The following is an 18,994-nucleotide window of genomic DNA, read 5'->3' as shown; positions in this document are numbered from 1 at the left end:
TTCTGCTACGAATTGATAAGCTATACAAAGCTACTGAGGACTCACCAGCATGTCTGGTTGGACATCCGAAACAAGACATAACACAGGTCGCACAGCACAAATCAAAGAACCCTTCCACACCCATATCAACCCTGCCTAACAAAGAAGGCAGAAACCATGATAACATTGGGAAGACGTTCTCAACTATGTCTGGAACAATAGGATGAGTAGCCAATTCGCTGGCAGTACTAGCCAGATATGACCACCAGTTGTGGGCAGACATCGCCACATACATAGATTTTCTGCTGGAAGACACAAGGGCTGAAGCAAAGAATTTTCTGCAGGAGGGAGAAAGATCCTCATCGAAAATCATAGATTGCACTATCGATATAGCTTCAATAGGATTTGGACAACTGGCAGTATCAGTGGTCCTTAGATGCCAAGGTTGGTTAAGGGCCACAACAGTTAGACCTTAGGTGCAAGCCAAAATATTAGATATGCCATACGATGGTGATGCTCTGTTTGCTTGCGAGGCGTTGACAACATGCTTGCTAATCAAGGCGGACACTGCGTTGACAACATGCTTGCCAATCAAGGCGGACACTGACCTCTCAAGATCTTTGGGCACATTTCATTTTCGGAAAACACCCTTTAGACTAGCCCGCGGAAGAGGCATTTATTCGTGTTGAAGAGGATACCAGAGTTATTTCACCTTTCAGCCTTCTCAGCAGCCTTTTAGGCGAGCTTACTAGCAACACCAACCATATAGGGCACTGCTAGCTGCAGCCTACTCCAAGCAGCCACCAAGAAGAAGGCAGACAGCGCAAGCAAGAGACACTGGCAGAAAACAGTGACAGTGCTATAGTGTCCGTTATGCCGCCTATCGTCCACCATCTTGTGGTAGCAAATATTTCTACATTTTCTCATACATGGCGTAAAATAACATAAGACTTATGGATCCTGGATTCTCCTCCAGGGGATCCTCATCAATAATAATAAGCACATAAATATTCCCGCACATGCGCGGGACCCCGGAAAAACATATTTTTATATGTAAAAACCATATATGTAGCTCTATATATATGTATATATACATATATGAAACATACAATTCAGCCTTCCCTAGACATGCTGAACAATGCTGCAAGGGAAGTCTTTGCACATAAATACATTCCAATAGAGCAGGGAGAAAGAAAGCCTTTGAAAACTGCTTTATTTTACAGCAGAAAAGATAATCCTGCAAGGAAAGTGAAAACATTGGCAGCACATAGCATTGTAGAACAAACATCAGCGTAGAAAGCTGAAAAGCTAACCCACATAAACCGTAAGAATAAACTGCCACTGTGCCTTTAAGACAGCCAGGACCCCTATTTCCTATCATGCCTCAGGGGTGACAGTTGGGTCAGTTGTTCTTTCAGACTCCTTCTGACAGGATCCTGGTCTCTACAGCTCTACTTCTGATTTTTGTCAGAAATTACTCTCAAATTTGAGGTGAAAGCTTTTTACTTCGACATTTTTTCTGTGTTTAAGTGCTGTTTAACTGTTTTTGAAGGGTTTGGGCATTGTTTTCCACACAGAAATGCCTTCCTTTTTTGATCCTTGCCCCTCCTGTGGCAAAAAGAAGGCAAAAACAGACTCATTAGGTTTGTATTTTATGTTTACCTTCTGATCATGATACACACACCTGCCAGCATTGTCAGCTCCTGTCCAAAAGAACTTTGAAGGACAGAGAGAGGATTCGCCTGTATGGGCTGGCAGAGAGAAGCTCTTCCTCCAGAGGCAGGTCACCGCTGAAGGAGAAGAGAGCATCCACAAGTAAGATCCCAGTGTGCTCTCCATCGGTGCTCGGTGCCTCGAATCTCTTCTTCAGCGTCGAAGAAAGGTCGACGTCGAGGAGACGTTCAGGATCCAGAGTCTCTCCCATTATGGTGACACAGAACAGATCAACGTCAAGGCACTCGCCAGCGACGTCACATCGCTCTTCGCGACGAAGGTCGCGCTCAAGAACCCATGGGGCCTCTTCGCATTCTATCAGAAGTTCCCCACAGACAACTGCTTCATCATGCAGTGCATCTATTCATTCCAAAGAGCCTGCAGGTTTGCCTCCAAGAAGTTCTCTGAGGAGGCTGAGATCCCCTTTGGTGCATCTCTCTCCCAGATGGTTGCAACCTCTAAATCTCTGGAAGCCAGCATTGGAAGGTTTTGCGCAAAGGGCAGTTGAATACTCAAGCCCGTTGCACAGATCTCCTTTGCAGTGCTTGGTGTAAGAAGTGGGCAAGTCACCCAACACTTGCACCAGAGAGCACTAGGGCATATCCCTTGATCGAAGGTCTGCACATGGGCATCGCAAAAGGCGGCGTACACCGTCTTGGTCGTCAACAATGCACTCATCTAAGAGGGATTACTCTCCCCCCCTCACATAGTCCGCCCAGCAGAGTGTCATCCATTGACGACGTGAACACTTTCCATGATGTGCTTACCAGGGGGGCACAGAAGTTGGGCATTACCATGGCCACTACTCAGACTACTACGTCCATTATCTTTGTGGCGCTACATCAAAGATCGGTGTCAAGACCGCTACTCCCCTTTGTACCGGGGGTCATCGAACCTGTAATGGATTAGCAAAAGCAGCTCCTACACGTATCTTAAAGAAGTGCAAGCCGGCAGCATCAGATCCTCTATTCTTGAGATCGGATCCTCCCCCTGATTCGGTTATAATTGCAGCAGCTAAGAAAACGCACTCAGTGGCATCTTCTTCCTCTGTTGCTCCTGATAAGTAGGGTAAAGCTCAAGACTCTAGGGGGAGGAAAGCCTGTGGCTCGGCGGCTTCCACATTACAGGTTTCCAACGCTGCAGCCCTGTTGGGGCGATACGACAGATCCCTGTAGGATTCTTTGGATCGTTTTAAAGGGAATCTTCAGAAGGAATATCAACATGACTTCTTGGAAATTATTCAAGAAGGTGCTCTGGTGTCCAACTAAATAATAAACACGGCAGCTGATGGTGCATCTCTCGCGGCTCATTCGCATGCGCATGGCTTGTGTGCACGTCATTGGTTTCCACACACAGCTAAAACCAAAATAACTAGTAAATTCATCGACTTGGGGTTACTACTGGCAAAACGGGAAATAACCTGGCACTGGAAGTCAAAAGAGGGACCATCAAGTAAGCAATGGAGGACAGAACTATATAAATGGGCTAGCAGTGAAAGCGTCATTAGATTTCAACAGGCTATACGAACGCCTAATGAAAAGGCTCTGGAATTGGCGAGAGCTTGGGAAGCACTGGTACAGGCTCTGCTGGATTCACATAAGGAAGATAAGGATTAATGTATAAGGAACGTACATGTGATTATTGTTATACGAATTGTGTTGCGAATGATTTCTCCAGTATTACATCTTTCATAGATTCACATGCTTGTATCTTCCCTGTCGTCATGGTGGGAGTCTCACGGTAATAGAATGACCAAAGCAGTATCATAGAGAAGAAAACTGCATAGAAAAGCCCATAGGGACTGAAGTATTTGGTAACCAGACCTCCTCATTGTTTGGTCCAAAAGTTAGCCAATCAGCATTGCTGCCCTGTCCTCACACTCCCCAGCAGAAGTTTCCTGCCTCACATTTCCAACCGCCTTCGTGTGAGAAAGGAGTCTCCCTGAGCTCTGCTCAGTTTGCTGTTCCTGAGTGAACTATTGACCTTTTACTTCTACTGTCTTCTTCTGGATGAAGGTATTGTGGGTACCTATTTTCTTCATGATGGCTGAAAGCTCTAAAAAGAGGCTGTTCAGGCCTTGCAGATCCTGTGGAAAGGCCAGGCTTTTCTCTGAAGATCCTCACAATGACTGCCTATATTGTCTTCATCCTAAGCATGTGGCCAAGGATTGTAAATATTGTAGAACCTTCTCTGCTAAAACTCTTAGAGACAGAGTCTAAAAAGTTTAAATCAAGGGAGAAAGCAGCGTCATCTCCCTATTACTCCTCTCAAAAAGCTGTCAGGTCAGATAAAGACAGGGTCTGCTCCGTCGACCAGTTCCCTAGCTTCTACTGGAAAATCTGTGGAAAAATCTTCAGCTCCGTCGACTACTTCACCGTCGACGACTTCACCGTCGACGACGACTGTTTCGACGACGACGGCTTCATCGACGACAGAATTTAAAGCAGCATCTACGGCAACAACGTCGACGAGTATGATTATTCCGTCGACGAAGAGACAGAAGACGTCGTCGACGACGAAAGGCTCGACGACGAAGATGTCGACGGGGATCCCGTCGACGGCGGTCCCGTCGACGATGGCTTTGGTGCCGGCAGCTCCGTCGACGGTGACTATGTCGTCGACGACAGTCGACGAAGGTCATACTTTCAACGGCAAAGGCATTTACAGCGCCGCAGTCGAAGACTATGATTTCTATTCGATCATTTCAGTCATCAAGGGGTTCGGCGACTATAAGCAAATCTGCAGAATTTACGTCGTGGACGCAGATTTCACCTTTACCTCCATCTTCTTTATTGGAACAAGATTCAGATGGAGAGGAGTCCTCAGGTGCTGCCTACAGCCCTTCGCAACTCAAAATAAAGAGTCAGGACACAGACGAAGAAAAGGTATTTTCCTTCAAAGACAGAACTCAATCTTCTAGATATGAGTCTTTCCAGGAAACATGTGATTATAATGAGGATGAAGAGCAACAAGAGGAGTCCCGAGAGGAGGAGCGAGAGGAGTCAGTCTTCATACCTGTGTCTCTTGTCTCTGACCTCAAGCTCATGTTAAACGATTATTACCAACGTTTTCTTGCAAATGCTCCTCAGTCATCTACGCCGGTGGCTTCATCGCAACCTTCAAAGACCCAATCTACCTCTCAGGAGCAAGTGGTGAGATCACCGCCAGTGATAACGATCCGGGACGATCTAACGGATTCCGATGAGGATGACCAGCCTGAGGAAGGAGAGCTTGTACATGATGCTACGGGGCAGGAATGGAATGAGTACATTTTGCCATCGGCCCCGTCACCTACCCCTCTGCCAACCACTTCTCCTCCTCAAGATATTGGAGGGTTCCATGACATTATGGAGAAGGCAGCTAAGAGATTTAATTTGGATATGGAAGTTAAAGAAACGGAATGTTTCTTGTATGATTTCAAAGATGACGACTCGCTTAATCCCGATTATCCCTCACGTTTGGGAAGAGGGCCTTAAAATTTTAAAGACACAGCCTTCCATAGTGGTTTCAGTTCCAAGAATCGAAAAAAGTATAGAGCGCCAGAGTCTGCTGCAGCCTGTCTAATAGGACACCCGAGACCAGAGTCGGTCGTGACACAGGCGGCGCAGAGGAATTCTAAGAATCCGGTGGCTACTTCATTGGTGCCGCCAGACAAAGGACGGAGGATGGACGGAGCCGGGAAGAGGTTTGCGGTCATGGCAGCCTCTACGATTAAAGCAGCCAATGCTATGGCCCTTATTAGCCGTTTCAACAGACAAATGTGGTCGGATCTGGCACCCATTCTGTCTGCACTACCGGAGGATAGGAAAGAAGAAGCAGCGGCTATCCTCAAAGACGGAGCAAAGTCCGCTGCTGAATCAATTGACATTGCCATGGACGTTTCCTCTATGGCTTTCAGGCAGATGGCCGGAGCAGTTTTGCTTCGAAGACAGGGTTGGCTTAAAGCAACATCATTTCGTCCGGAGGTGCAGGCGAAGATTGTGGATATGCCATTCGATGGCGAAAATGTATTTGGAAAACATATAGACGAAGCACTACACGGTATCACATCTGACACGGATACTGCTAGAGCGCTGGGATCACTTCAACAAGGACGGTTCCAGTCCTTTCGTAAACGAGGTGCAAGAGGTCAATTCAATCAGAGAACTTCATATCAGACCAACAGATATCAGCCTTATAACCAGCAGCGATATAGCGACAATTCAAGCAACCAGTACAGGCCTTCCAACTCCTCTTACCAGCAGCAGTCTAGAGCCAAATCTTCCAATAGAGGGAAGAATCAAAAGTCCAACAGACGTCAATGATTTCAGGCCGGCGCTCCCCACACAGCAGATCCTGGAAAGCGACCACTATCTGTCTCAATACTTCAACAACTGGATGTCCATAACTTCGGACAAATGGGTTTTGGATTTAATAAGCAGAGGCCATACCCTAGAGTTTGTAGAAATGCCACCAGATCATCCCCCGGTGCTCAGGCACAACCAACATAGTCAGGAGCTGCAGAAGGAAGTCCATTCCCTGTTGCAGAAGGGGGCTATAGAAGAAGTGCTGCAACAACACAGAGGGGAAAGGCTTCTATTCGCATTTCTTCCTCATCAAAAAGAAACAAACTCTGAAATGGAGACAGGTAATGGATTTGAGGGATCTGAATCAATACATAAAAAAGATTCCCTTCAGAATGCTCTCATTACAAGAGATCCTCCAAATGTTAAGAGAGACTACATGGCGCCTTTGGATCTCATGGATGCGTACTTCCATATTCCAATTCATAGGAAGCACAGAAAATATTTAAGATTCATCGTGGAGAGTCGCCATTTTCAATTCAAGGTCCTTCCATTCGGCCTCAAATCGGCCCCGAGGGTGTTTACCAAATGCATGGCCCCGGTGGCGGCCCATTTAAGATTGCAAGGGCATTACATTTACCCATATCTGGACGACTGGCTGGTGACAGATCCATCATTCAAATAAACCACAAGGACTCTTCAGTGCTGCATTAGACTATTCCAGCGCTTGGGACTAAGGACCAACTTGGAGAAGTCTTCACTTACACCAGCCCAGGGCATCCACTTCTTAGGAGCATGGATATGCACCAAGGCAGTGAAAGCTTATCCTTCCGAGGATCGGATGAAGAAGATAATGGGTCTAGCAACGACCCTTCAGACAAAAAGGTTCACTTCTGTGAGGATGTACAAATCCATGTTGGGGATGATATCTTCATGCATCCCACTGGTGCCAAATTGCCGTCTTCGAAATGAGACCTTTGCAGGAACAACTGGACGAGCAGTGGGTTCAGTCCAAAGGAAGCTTCGAGGATTGGATTACCATCACGAACCGTATGAAGGTGGCCATGTCATGGTGGAAGGTTCAGAAGAACTTAAATCGGGGTCTGAATTTTGTACCTCAGGATCACGATTATGTGATGACAACGGACGCCTCGTTGCAAGGATGGGGCGCTCACCTTCAAGAGCTAGAGATTCAGGGCCTCTGGTCAGACTGGGAAGCGCAGCTTCACATAAATATGTTGGAACTCAAAGCGGTGTTTCTGGGACTTCAAGCCTTCCTACCCAGAATCCGGCACTCGTCGGTGCTCATTCAAACGGACAGCACCACGACTATGTTTTATCTGCTAAAGCAGGGCGGAACAAGATCCAAACAACTGTCTGCGTTGGCGCAAAGAATCTGGAAATGGCTGATAAATCACGACATTTCGATTCAGGTACAGCATATACAGAGCATCCTCAACACACAGGCAGATGCCCTGAGTCGCACAACGACCGTGACGCGCGAGTGGGAACTGCACGACACTCAGCTTCACAAACTGTTTCAAAAGTGGGGCACTCCCACATTAGTCTTGTTCGCAACCAGAGACAATTCAAAATGCGTCCAGTTTGCGTCCAGGTACCCTCAACAAGATTCCAGGGGAAATGCATTCCACATGGACTGGACGGAAAGGTTTGCCTACGCGTTCCCTCCAATTCCCTTAATACCGCGAGTACTTCGCAAAATGAGGTTAGAACCGGGTCATGTCATTTTGATAGCACCAGCCTGGCCGAGGCAGGCATGGTTTTCGGAACTGCTACAGATGTCGAGGTGCAACAAAGTACAACTCCCGACATTCCAGAACCTCATTTCCATGAAAGACGGTCAGATTCTGCATCCAGACCTACAATCGCTAAAATTGTCCGCATGGAACCTCATGAGCGGGAATTCCAAGATTTGAGCATTCCACAAGACTGCAGACATATTCTATCGCAAGCCAGAGCTATGTCAACCAACAAGACATATGCAGCAAAATGGACTCGTTTCTGCCACTGGTGTGCTAGTCAAAACTTACACCCGTTGATGGTACCCCCCGAAGGTATTCTACCTTACCTGTTGTCGCTATCTAAGGCTGGTCTGTCACATGCCTCGGTAAAGGTGCATTTGGCGGCAATATCACGTTTCAGGAGAAAGCCAGACGAGCCATCTCTCTGGTCTGCCAGGCTAATAAAGGAGCTTATTAGAGGACTTTTTCGAGTTTTTCCGCCCATTCGGCGCCCGCCAGTGCCCTGGCACCTCAATACAGTTCTGGCGCAACTTATGAGGCCTCCTTTCGAGCCTATACTCAAGACAGACTTACAGTTCCTATCGTGGAAGACAGCCCTGCTGCTCGCCCTTACATCGGCGAGGAGGGTTAGCGAAATTCAAGCCTTTTCAGTGGAAGAGCCCTTTTTACAATTACGCCAGGACAGGGTTATATTACGGACAAAACCAACGTTTATACCCAAAGTCCCTACGTCTTTTCACCTGAACAAGCCAATTGTTTTGCCTACCTTTTTCAGCAATCCCTCATCTGAAGCAGAAAGAGCTTTGCACTCTTTAGACATTGCTAGATGTTTGAAGTTCTACATTGACGAACAAAGACATTACGCAAATCCAAACAATTATTTATTGCATTTGAAGGACAAAGGAGAGGCCTCCCTCTGTCAAGACTGAGTATTGCCAGATGGATATCTTCGGCTATCTTGAAATGTCATGAAAAAGCGGGAAAGCCGCTCTTTTCCAAAGTGAATGCACATTCCACAAGGAAGATGGCGACATCAATGGCCTTGTTCACAGGAGTGTCGCTACCCGACATCTGCAGAGCGGCGACGTGGAAGAGTGTGCATTCATTTACCAAGCACTACTGTCTGGACACTGCGTGGAAAGAGGACACGGCAGTGGGACAAGCTGTTCTGAAACGAACATTTCATTAAGGTATAATTTGATTATCTGTTAATATTCTTTACAGTACATTGATATATGTATGCATATATCTATACTACTATTATAAAGAGAGAACTGTGTCCTTTGAGCCAGGTAAACTTGAAAAGTACTCCACCAATCTAAACATCCAAGACATATTTGAAAACCTCAGGGCACGCAGAAGGACATAGGCTATATAAAAATAAAAAATATACGTTGTTTAAAAAATTTAGAAATAAACATAAAGTAGTGCCTTGCAAGTAGCGCCGGCCGCGACGTCTGCGTGATGACATCGGGAGCTCGGGGAGGAGCGGCGTTCAGGTGCAACAGGAAGAGCGGAGGACATGAGCGCGGGGTGGGGGAGCGGCGAACGGCGGTCAAGCGATGAGGAGCAGCGAGAAGCGGAGGAGCAGTGGAGCGGTAAAATCAGCAGCGCGGGGAGGAGCGGCGGGTGAGGTAAGTGAAGCAGCCAAGAGGGACGGGCGGGAGGGAGGGACGGGTGGGAGCCATGAGTGCACACAAGCCCAAAATGCTGCCCCCAGCCCCCTTCTGCCCCGGGCAACGCCGGCGGGTGAGGTAAGTGAAGCAGCCAAGAGCCGCGGGTGCGCACAGAGGGACGGGCGGCGGGACGGGCGGGAGCCATGAGTGCACGCAAGCCTGAAATGCTGCCCCCAGCCCCCTTCTGCCCCAGGCAACGCTGGGGCGGGCAGCTAGTATTTTTATATGTAGTATACTATCGTTATAGATTGTTCTATTATGTTTTCTTTCAAGAACTTACACATATATATTTTGAAAGGGAATTTGGTTTTTATTCCTATATGATGTATTTTAGATCATGTTCTAACTTTGTTTTACTGCAGAACTTTCTTCTGGGTTCTATCCTGGAAACGCTGCAGGTTTTGTGAGCACTGCTTACTACTCTGATACAAGCATGTGAATCTATGAAAGATGTAATACTGGAGAAGGAATTAGTTACTTACCTGTACACTATAGTTCTCCAGTATTATCTTTCATAGATTTACATGCGCCCGCCCGCCTCCTCGTTTGTCAGGCAGAACCTGTTTCTCAGTATTTATCCATGTCTCTCACTCTGGGACGGAAATCTGAGGCAGGAAGCTTCTGCTGGGGAGTGTGAGGACAGGGCAGCAATGCTGATTGGCTAACTTTTGGACCAAACAATGAGGAGGTCTGTTTACCAAATACTTCAGTCCCTATGGGCTTTTCTATGCAGTTTTCTTCTCTATGATACTACTTTGGTCATTCTGTTACTGTGAGACTCCCACCATGACGACGGGCAAGATACAAGCATGTGAATCTATGAAAGATAATACTGGAGAACTAGAACTATAGTGTACAGGTAAGTAACTAATTCCATCCTTATAGCTGGAACTATGCTGTGATATATATATTTAAAATGGGCCCACACCAACTGAAGCTGGACGGGGGGTGGGGTGGGGGACAAGGGATTAGATATATTTGATGGATATAGGTAATGTGATTTATATTTTGGTATGTATGGTGATAAAATATTAATAAAATATGTTTTAAAAAAAATGGCTTGTGTGCACGTCTTTCCTCTTGGTTACGCCCCACTGCATTAAAGCCTGATGCACAGCAGCGCATATGAATCTTCCGTTTTCGGATACCGCTCTGTTTGGGGCCCATACAGACGAGGAGATGGGAAGGATGAAGGCTGAATTGGACGCTTTGAAGGCGGTGAGAAAGAGAGTTCAGGAAGCGTTAGAGGCCCTATAATCGCAAAGGTAACCAACAAGAGGGTTCAAACCCATCAATGGTCACAAAGCAAGCAGGGGAAATCCCAAAATCAGGGCCAACGCTCCTCAAGGGAAAGAGGAGTACACCAGCAGCAATCCTCCACCACACCCAAGGCCACGGGGAAGCAATGAGTCAATGCTTCCTCCAGCACCGTTGCCCACTCCAGCTCAAGAGTGGTGTAAAATAACGAAAAATCAATGGGTGCTAAATATACTAGGCAATGGATACACACTACGTTTTTGCACAGCTCCAAAAGACTCTCCTCCAGTAAAATCCAGACAGCATCATCTGGACCTACTGCGTCAGGAAGTGTCGACCCTTCTTGACAAACAAACAATGGAAGAGGTCCCGCTCTCCCCCCCCCCCCCCCCCCCCCCCCCCCCCCCCCAAGCACAGAGGGAAAGGAATCTATTCAAGATACTTCCTTGTCTCGAAAAAAGACCAGCCGAACAAGTTCAGGTCCATCTTAGATCTGCGGATTCTGAACAAATATATCAAAAAAGAAAAATTTCAACTGCTGTCTCCATCAAATTGTTTCACACTTAAAGGAAGGCGATTAGATGTGCTCAGTGGAACTTAGGAATGCCTACTTCCACATCTCGATCATAGCACAGCATCGTAAATTCATACGTTTCACAGTAGGGAAGGATCATTACCAATTCAGAGTCTTACCCTTCGGTGTAAAGTCAGCTCCAAGGGTATTCGCGAAATGCGTGGCAGTAGTAGCGGCTGCGTTACATCGCCAAGGCCTACACACCTATCCATACCTAGACGATTGGCTGCTAAAGGAATCATCTCCTTTCATGGTGCAGGACCACCTTCTCATATGTCTGAACCTACTTCAAAGTTTTTGGACTGCATGTCAATCTGGACAAATCGGTCCTGCATCCGACCCAGTCGCTCCACTATCTCGGGCCAATATCAACTCCGCCCTAGGAAAAGTGTTTCCTTCGGCGGAAAGACTGTCATCAATGAGGGTCAAAAGCAACATCATCCTCCAGGCCCCTCAGTCATTAGTAAGACAAGTGGCTTCTCTGCTGGGCTAAATGGCCTCCTGCATTTTCCTCATACCCAGTGCCTGGTTGAGAATAAGGCCACTTCAGCAAGATCTATAAGACAAATGGAATCAGTCCTTGGGTCAATGGAACAACCGGATTCTACTATCCTCCATTGCGAAGAAGTCCATCCTCTGGTGGATGCATCCACAGAATCTCATGGTGGGAGTTCCTTTTCACCAACCTCTGCCAGTGCAATCCCTGATTACGGATATCTCTTCAGGGCTGGGGTGCACATCTGGGTTCACTTCAGACACAGGGCAGATGGACCCCCAAAGAGCAAACTTTTTATATCCACATGCTGGAACTGCGAGCAGTTCACTTAGCTCTCAAGGCTTTTCAACATTCCATTCAATCAGATTCAATATTTGTTCAAACGGACAACACAACCACCATGTATTTTTTAAACAAATGGTGGAACAAGTTCTCATCCTCTGTCTCTCGAAGCCCAAACGATTTGGCACTGGCTGCTAGCCAGGAACCTATCTATCACGGCAGTCCATCTGCAAGGGAAGCAGAATGTTCGAGCGGACTCTGTCGTCACTTCCAAGAGCAAGAAGACTGGGTACTCAACGACGACGTGGTGGCAGACATTTTTCAGCAATGGGGTCATCCCTGCATAGACCTCTTCGCAGATGAAGAAAACAAAAAATGGCACGCCTTCGCATCCAGGTTTTACCGACCAGGAAGGAGGGGGAATGCACTTTTACTCCAGTATTGGAACTTTCATAGATTCACATGCCTGAATCATTCCTCGTCATCGAGACGGGAGTCTCCGGTATCTAAAAAAGCAGTGCCCAGCAGTATAGCAAACTGAAAAGAGGCCCAGGCCCATTTCCCCTTTGCAACCCATAGCCTTTGTTATGTAAAAAAGGCCCAAACTTTTCCCTGAACCAATCAGAGCTCCTCACCCTCTAGAACACTCCTTAGAGAACCTTCTGCCCCTCAGATTTTTCTACCGCCCGTTGTGCTAGGGAGTCTCCTTTGAGCTCTGCTCAAACTCTTTACTACTACAGTATTTTGTCTTAGATTTGAGGTTTTTTACATCAACCATGTCTGATAAGGAGAAAAAAGGATTATTTAGAGCGTGTTCCACCTGCTCCAAGAAGAGGCTGTACACAGATGACCCTCACAAGGACTGCATCTACTGTCTTTATCCAGATCATAAGGCAGCAGATTGTAAGGTATGTCGTACCTTTTCGAATAAGACCTTGAGAGATCTTGAGGGAAGGCTACTTATCTGGCTTCAGAAGGTCAAAGCCAGGAAGGAAATCCTCTCAAGTGAGAGTGAGGAGAAATCTGTGGTGTCTAAGAGATCTAAGAAGAGAAGTAGATCTCCTCAGACATATTCCTCAGGGGAAAGACCTGAGAAGGCCCCAAAAAAGACCACTCCAGGGTCTTCAGGGTCTTCAATCCCCTTCAGTCTCATCTAAGGGGAAGAAGGGTTCTGCTGGTGAGGTGAAAGGAGCAAAATCCACCTCAGATCCGCCACAATCACCTCAGAAGATCAAGATTACCATCAATCGGTCTTCTTCTACGCCTTCTGAGGAGAAGGGGGCTGTTTCAGCTCCGTCGACGGGACCGTCGACAAAGAAGGGACCATCGAAGACGACAAAAAAACCTCCGTCAACGAAAAAGGATAATGCTAAGGCTGGTGAGAAAACAGTCGACGACTTCAGCGTCGACGGCAATATAGTCGACGGTTTCACCGTCGACGAGGACGTCGACGACCGTGTCAACGACGGCGGCACCGACGACGGCAGCATCGACGAGGACTGTCGACGACGGCAGTGTCAATGGCAGCGTCGACGGTAACTACAACGTCGACGGTGGCGTCGAGGACGATGAATTGGTCAACGACGGCGATGGGAATCTCGTCGACGGGCTCGTCGACTAGGGAAAAAACACCAGAAAAAAGGTTGGTGCCTTGGAGAAAACCTATAACACCAGAGGTTACATCTCCAAGCAAGGTCTCACATTGCTGCCATCCCACCTGCTGGAGGAGGAAGATTCGGAAGATGAGTATGGAATTGCTAGTAGCCCTTCGCAATTACAGGTCAAGTGCCAAGAAGACGATTCTGAGGAGGAATATGGGGGGTTACCAAGAACAACCCTAGGAACAGCACCGATATCGCCAATAACAACGGGAGGAGATGACGAGTGTGCCATCCTCTTTGTTGAGGGATCTCCAGGGAATGTTGGAGGATTATAGAAAGAGATACCCAGCGACTCCAGTCGCTCAACAGGCCCTAGAGGCTACTCCACGTCAAAGATCGGTTCCAGGGACGCCGATTCGTAGGAGAGAGATTGCACCGGAACCTACTGCTAGGTCCCCACCGCCGACGACACACCACGATACCTCGGATGAGGATAATGAGGATGGTGAGATTGCGGACACTAATGCAGAATGGCATGACTATATCGCCCCATCACCTTCGACTCCACCGCGGAGACCAGTAGATTCTCCACAGGAGGACATTGGTGGATTTCATAATTTGATGGAAAGAGCCACTAAGAGAATTGCACTGACCATGACAGAAGAGAAAACAGAATGTTTTCTGTATGACTTCAAGGAGTCAAATCGGAGATCCTTATGATCCCTACCTATAGTGTCTCATATTTGGAAGGAAGAATTGAAGGTCACAGACGCCAGCAACGGTAACACCGGTTCTGGCCAGACTGGAGAAGAAGTATAAGGCACCAGCTGATGCTCCATCTTGCCTTTTGGGTCATCCCAAACCGGATTCTGTTAGAACTCAGGCGGCACAACAGAAATCCAGGAACCCATCTGCTCCGATTGCAGCACCTCCAGACAAAGAGGTGCCGAAGGTTGGATAACGCCGGAAAAAGATTTTCATTAATGTCGGCTCTGCTTGTGAGAGCTGCTAATGCCCTCGCTATCTTGGGAAGGTATGACAGGCAGATGTGGTGTGACCTGTCCCCGTACGTTAACCTGGTGCCGGACCCAGAGAAGCAGGAGGCGAAGAAAATTCTCATGGAAGGGGAGAGGACTTCGGCTGAAGTCAAAGACTGCACCATGGATATAGCTCCCCCGGCATTTAGATCATTGGGAGTAGCAGCGGTCCTGCGCAGACAAGGATGGCTGCGAGCAACAGCTTTTAGGAATGATTCAGGCATGTGAATCTATGAAAGATTCCAATACTGGAGAACTAAAGTTACAGGTAAGTAACTTGTTTTCTTAATAAGGGTTGCAAAGGGGATATGGGCCTGGGCCTCTTTTCAGTTTGCTATACTGCTGGGCATGGCTTTTTTATATACCGGAGACTCCCGTCTCGACGACGGGGAATGATAAATAATAAATATGACACAAAACTTAAATGTTGGAACAAATACAACCTGAAAAGAACTAATTCTCCATGCCAGTGGATGCTTATGCACATCTAAAAAGAGATGCGGAAAAACAATAATAATTTGTTATAAATATACTGTATGTAAATGCAATCATGCACCATTCCCATTCCAAATTAGTGAAAAATAAATTTCTCTTGGCCTCTTGTCCACATTAGAGCCCATCCAAATGGTATCTCTCTCTCTCAACTCCAAAACAACCTGCTTAAACATAAAAAAAATGTAGGATACACACACATAGCATTAATGCATGTGGGCCGGCAACAGACTCTTTGTGCCAAACTCATTAGTGTATGATTACAAGCTTAATAATCATGCTAACCACCAGGCATAGAGAAGTCTAGCTGATAACAAAGACATGTTTTGTGGATCACCAATCATATCGAACACACTCAATGTTATTTTAATTATGTATCCCAAGAATACTTCTATCTCTTTGCCCATAAATGCGGGATATCCTTATCGGCTCTCTAGCTGCCCAAAACAACCCTGTCTTACCTGTCCGTCGGTGCCTCAAAGCTCAAGCCGGAGTCTTTGGGTGAGGCACCGATGTGAAGGCACAAGCATTTTTATGGATAGAGGCAAGAAGCACTACTTTGTTTCCTTGCGCACAACTCTCGCTCGAATTATCTAGTTTAGATTGTAAACATAACTGACCTGTCCTACATCAATGTCAACGGGGTCGACTATTTTGCAAAAAATACCTATTTGGCACGTACCTCAATGTTAAGCAAGTGTTCCCCAAGTGCCGATCAGGCGGTATACTTCCTGGAATCAACCCGCGCATAGAACTACCAAATGACGTCACAGCGTCATTTCGAGTAGTTCCAGCAAGATTCACCGACTAGACTTGGATCGACTCATGCTTAGGACTACAAATTGACGTCCGAGTCACTTTTAGTAGTTCAAAAGGGATTGTTGTGCAATAGCCTCGTTTGCAGGAGATATCAGTCCGATCGTACAAGGATCTGATCTTGATTGCTATTATGCCACAGATATGCTTATTCCAGTCTTGTACTTTAGTAATGGGTACCTCTTAGCGCCTATTTGAATGGAATGGAATGGATCGAGGATTTGTAAAGCGCGTTGGCTACCCAGGGGCGTCCCAGCGCTGAGAGGAGACTGAGTTCAGCCGGAGAGGTTTGGAATAGGAGAGGCTGAGTGAAGAATTTAAACCGAAGTTTTGCTGAAGAGCCAAGTTTTAAGAAGTTTGTGGAAAGTGAGAAGGTTGGGTTCTGATCTGATAGGGAGGGGAAGGGAGTTCCAAATTTTGGCTAGGTTGTAAGAGAGCGAGCGGCCTCCACACCTGGCCTTCCGAATGCGTGGTACTGAGGCGAGGTGGGAGCTCGCAGATCTGAGTGAACGAGAAGGCTGGTAGGCTTTCACCAAGGGGGAGTTGATAGAGGGGCCAGATCCCCAGTAAGAGCGGTGTGCGATACACATGCTCTTAAATTCGATTCTGGATCTCACCGGGAGCCAGTGAAGGTCCCTCACTCTGGCTCTGACTGAGGTTCGGCGAGGAATATCCAGGAGAATTCTTGCCGCGCAGTTTTGGATAACCTGGAGTTTGTTGAGTGTGGATTGTGGGGCCCCAAGATATAAGGCGTTTCCACAGTCGAGACTGGAGAGGATCAGTCCCTGAACCATAATCCGTCTTGAATGGAACGGAAGGAGAGGGAGAATTTTACGGAGTAATCTCATCAGCCCGAAGCAGGTGGCAGCAAGCTTGGTAGCTTGATAGTTGAAGGTTACGGTATGGTCGAGCCAGATGCCTAGGCTCTTGATTTGCTCCTTGGGTTGCGGGGGACTTCCTAAACAGAGGGGCCAGATAGGATCAATGGATTTTGCGATGTTATTTCCAAGGAGCATTATCTCTGTTTTGTCCCCGTTGAGTTTAAGACAAGAGCTAGACATCCAAGCAGCGACGGCTTCCAGGCATGTGTGTAAACTATGATGAGAGTTCAAAGGGGGGTCCAATGCTACCACTAGCTGCGTGTCGTCCGCATAAGTGACGATCTTCACACCGAATGGGCGGACGACATCAGCTAGGGGGCGTAGGTAGACATTAAAAAGGGTAGGGCTCAGGGAAGAGCCCTGAGGTACTCCGCAATTGAGGGGTTTAATGGTAGAGGTGAAGTCCCTCTCAAAGACTTGGAAGGATCTGTCTGTGAGAAAAGACCTCATCCAGTTGAGTGCCGTACCTGACACTCCTATTTTGTCAAGACGATGGAGTAGGATATTATGATTGACAGTGTCGAAGGCGGCACTTAGGTCGAGTAGGACGATGGCCGTAGATACGCCATTGTCCAAGATCCTTCTTGCCTCCTCCGTCACCGCAATCAATGCAGTCTCTGTACCATGACGGGGCCTGAAGCCGGTCTGAGAGAGGTCCAGTATGTTATTGACTTCCAGGAAGTCAGTGAGAACGGTGTTAACATGCTTCTCAAGAAGTTTAGTGAGCCATGGTAGGAGGGAGATGGGTCGATAGTTAGCGGGGTTAGATTGATCGAGACCAGGCTTTTTTAATAAAGCTTTGACCATTGCTCTTTTCCAAGGAGGTAGGACAATACCAGTAAGGAGGGAGGAGTTGAGCAGGTCTTGGATAGTGGGTGAAATCAGATGGGTAATCTGGGTGAGAGTGCTGGGAGGAGCTGGGTCGATAGGTGATCCTGATTTAACCTGTCCCATGAGTTTTTCCAGGTTACTAAGTTCTAATGGGGGGAAGCTGTCAAGAACACAAGGGGGAGCTGTCGTGCCGCCTATGTTAACGGAGTCTGTGGGCAAAGTGCCAGGAGGGGGACAAGAGGAGTTAATAGTTTCTATCTTCTGGTAGAAAAACTCAGCTATTTCCTCACAGTGGGTCTGAGTGTTGTTTTGGTGTTTTGGGGCCTCGGGAGGTTGCAAAAGGGATTTGGCTATCCGATAGATCTCCCTGGGTTTGGACGCTGCCGTCTCGATCTTGAGCTCAAAGTATTTAGCCTGGGCTAGATGAATGTCTCCTTTGTATTTTTTGATTGCCGTCCGATAGCTCGTTTTGTCTGCTGGTAGGTAATTGAGGCGCCATTTCCTCTCAAGTCGTTTACAGACACGTTTGGCCTCTCGTAGATCACTCGTATACCACGGAGCTGTGGGAATGCCCCGCTTAGGGTGGGAATTTTTTAGTGGTAATACTATATCTAGGGGGCTGGTGATCCATTTGTTATAGTTCTCGTTATCTTGAGTGGGTGTGGATATGTTGATGGGTTTGGTACCTTGTAGGAGGACCTGTCACGCAGATAAAGGGAGTTTAGACCAATTGCGGGAACGTTGTGTCGTCGGAGGTTTGGGGAGGAGGTGAAGGGGCAGGGTCCAAGTGAGCGGGATGAGGAAGTGATCGGACCAGGGAAGGGGGGAAGGCTTTCCAACGTGAAGGTTTTTACAGTTGCTGAAGACGGGGTCTAAAAGATGTCCTTTTAGGTGAGTGGGCCAAGTAACACGTTGGTGTAATTCAAGGGCAATTAAGCTTGAGGATAGTTCTGTGGAGTCGTTAGGGTCATCTAGGTGGATGTTAAGGTCATCTAGGTGGATGTTAAGGTCACCCAAGATTGTAAAATTGGCAGAGCTAACTGCGAGACTTGCCGTTATGGAGGCAAGATCCAGAAGAAACTGCCCCTGAGGTTCTTGCGGACGGTAAATTTGCATACCCGAAAAGGTATGTGTGGCGCTGAATTTTATAAAAAAAGGAAGGCATTCACAATCCGGGAAATTTACGGGGGTGCTGGTGACCACATAATCTGATTTGTGGATTACTGCCAGACCACCGCCAATGCCTTTTTTGCGGTCAAGGCGGAGTATTTGGTAACCAGGTGGGAGAGCTTGTACCAGGTCAGGCTCCGAGT

At 47.3% G+C, this 18,994-nt stretch overlaps 1 protein-coding gene across 2 annotated transcripts in view; it reads left to right on the top strand.

Annotated features, from left to right (window-relative positions):
- Nucleotides 1-18,994, top strand: part of NPEPPS (aminopeptidase puromycin sensitive) — a 1,004,488-nt gene that overhangs the window by 486,643 nt on the left and 498,851 nt on the right. The window lies entirely within an intron of this gene.

Source organism: Lissotriton vulgaris, chromosome 5 (assembly GCF_964263255.1).
Source record: "Lissotriton vulgaris chromosome 5, aLisVul1.2, whole genome shotgun sequence".
Classification (NCBI taxonomy): Eukaryota; Metazoa; Chordata; class Amphibia; order Caudata; family Salamandridae; genus Lissotriton; species Lissotriton vulgaris.
Note: the sequence above shows the minus strand (reverse complement) of the source record. Positions and strands in the feature narration are given on the sequence as shown.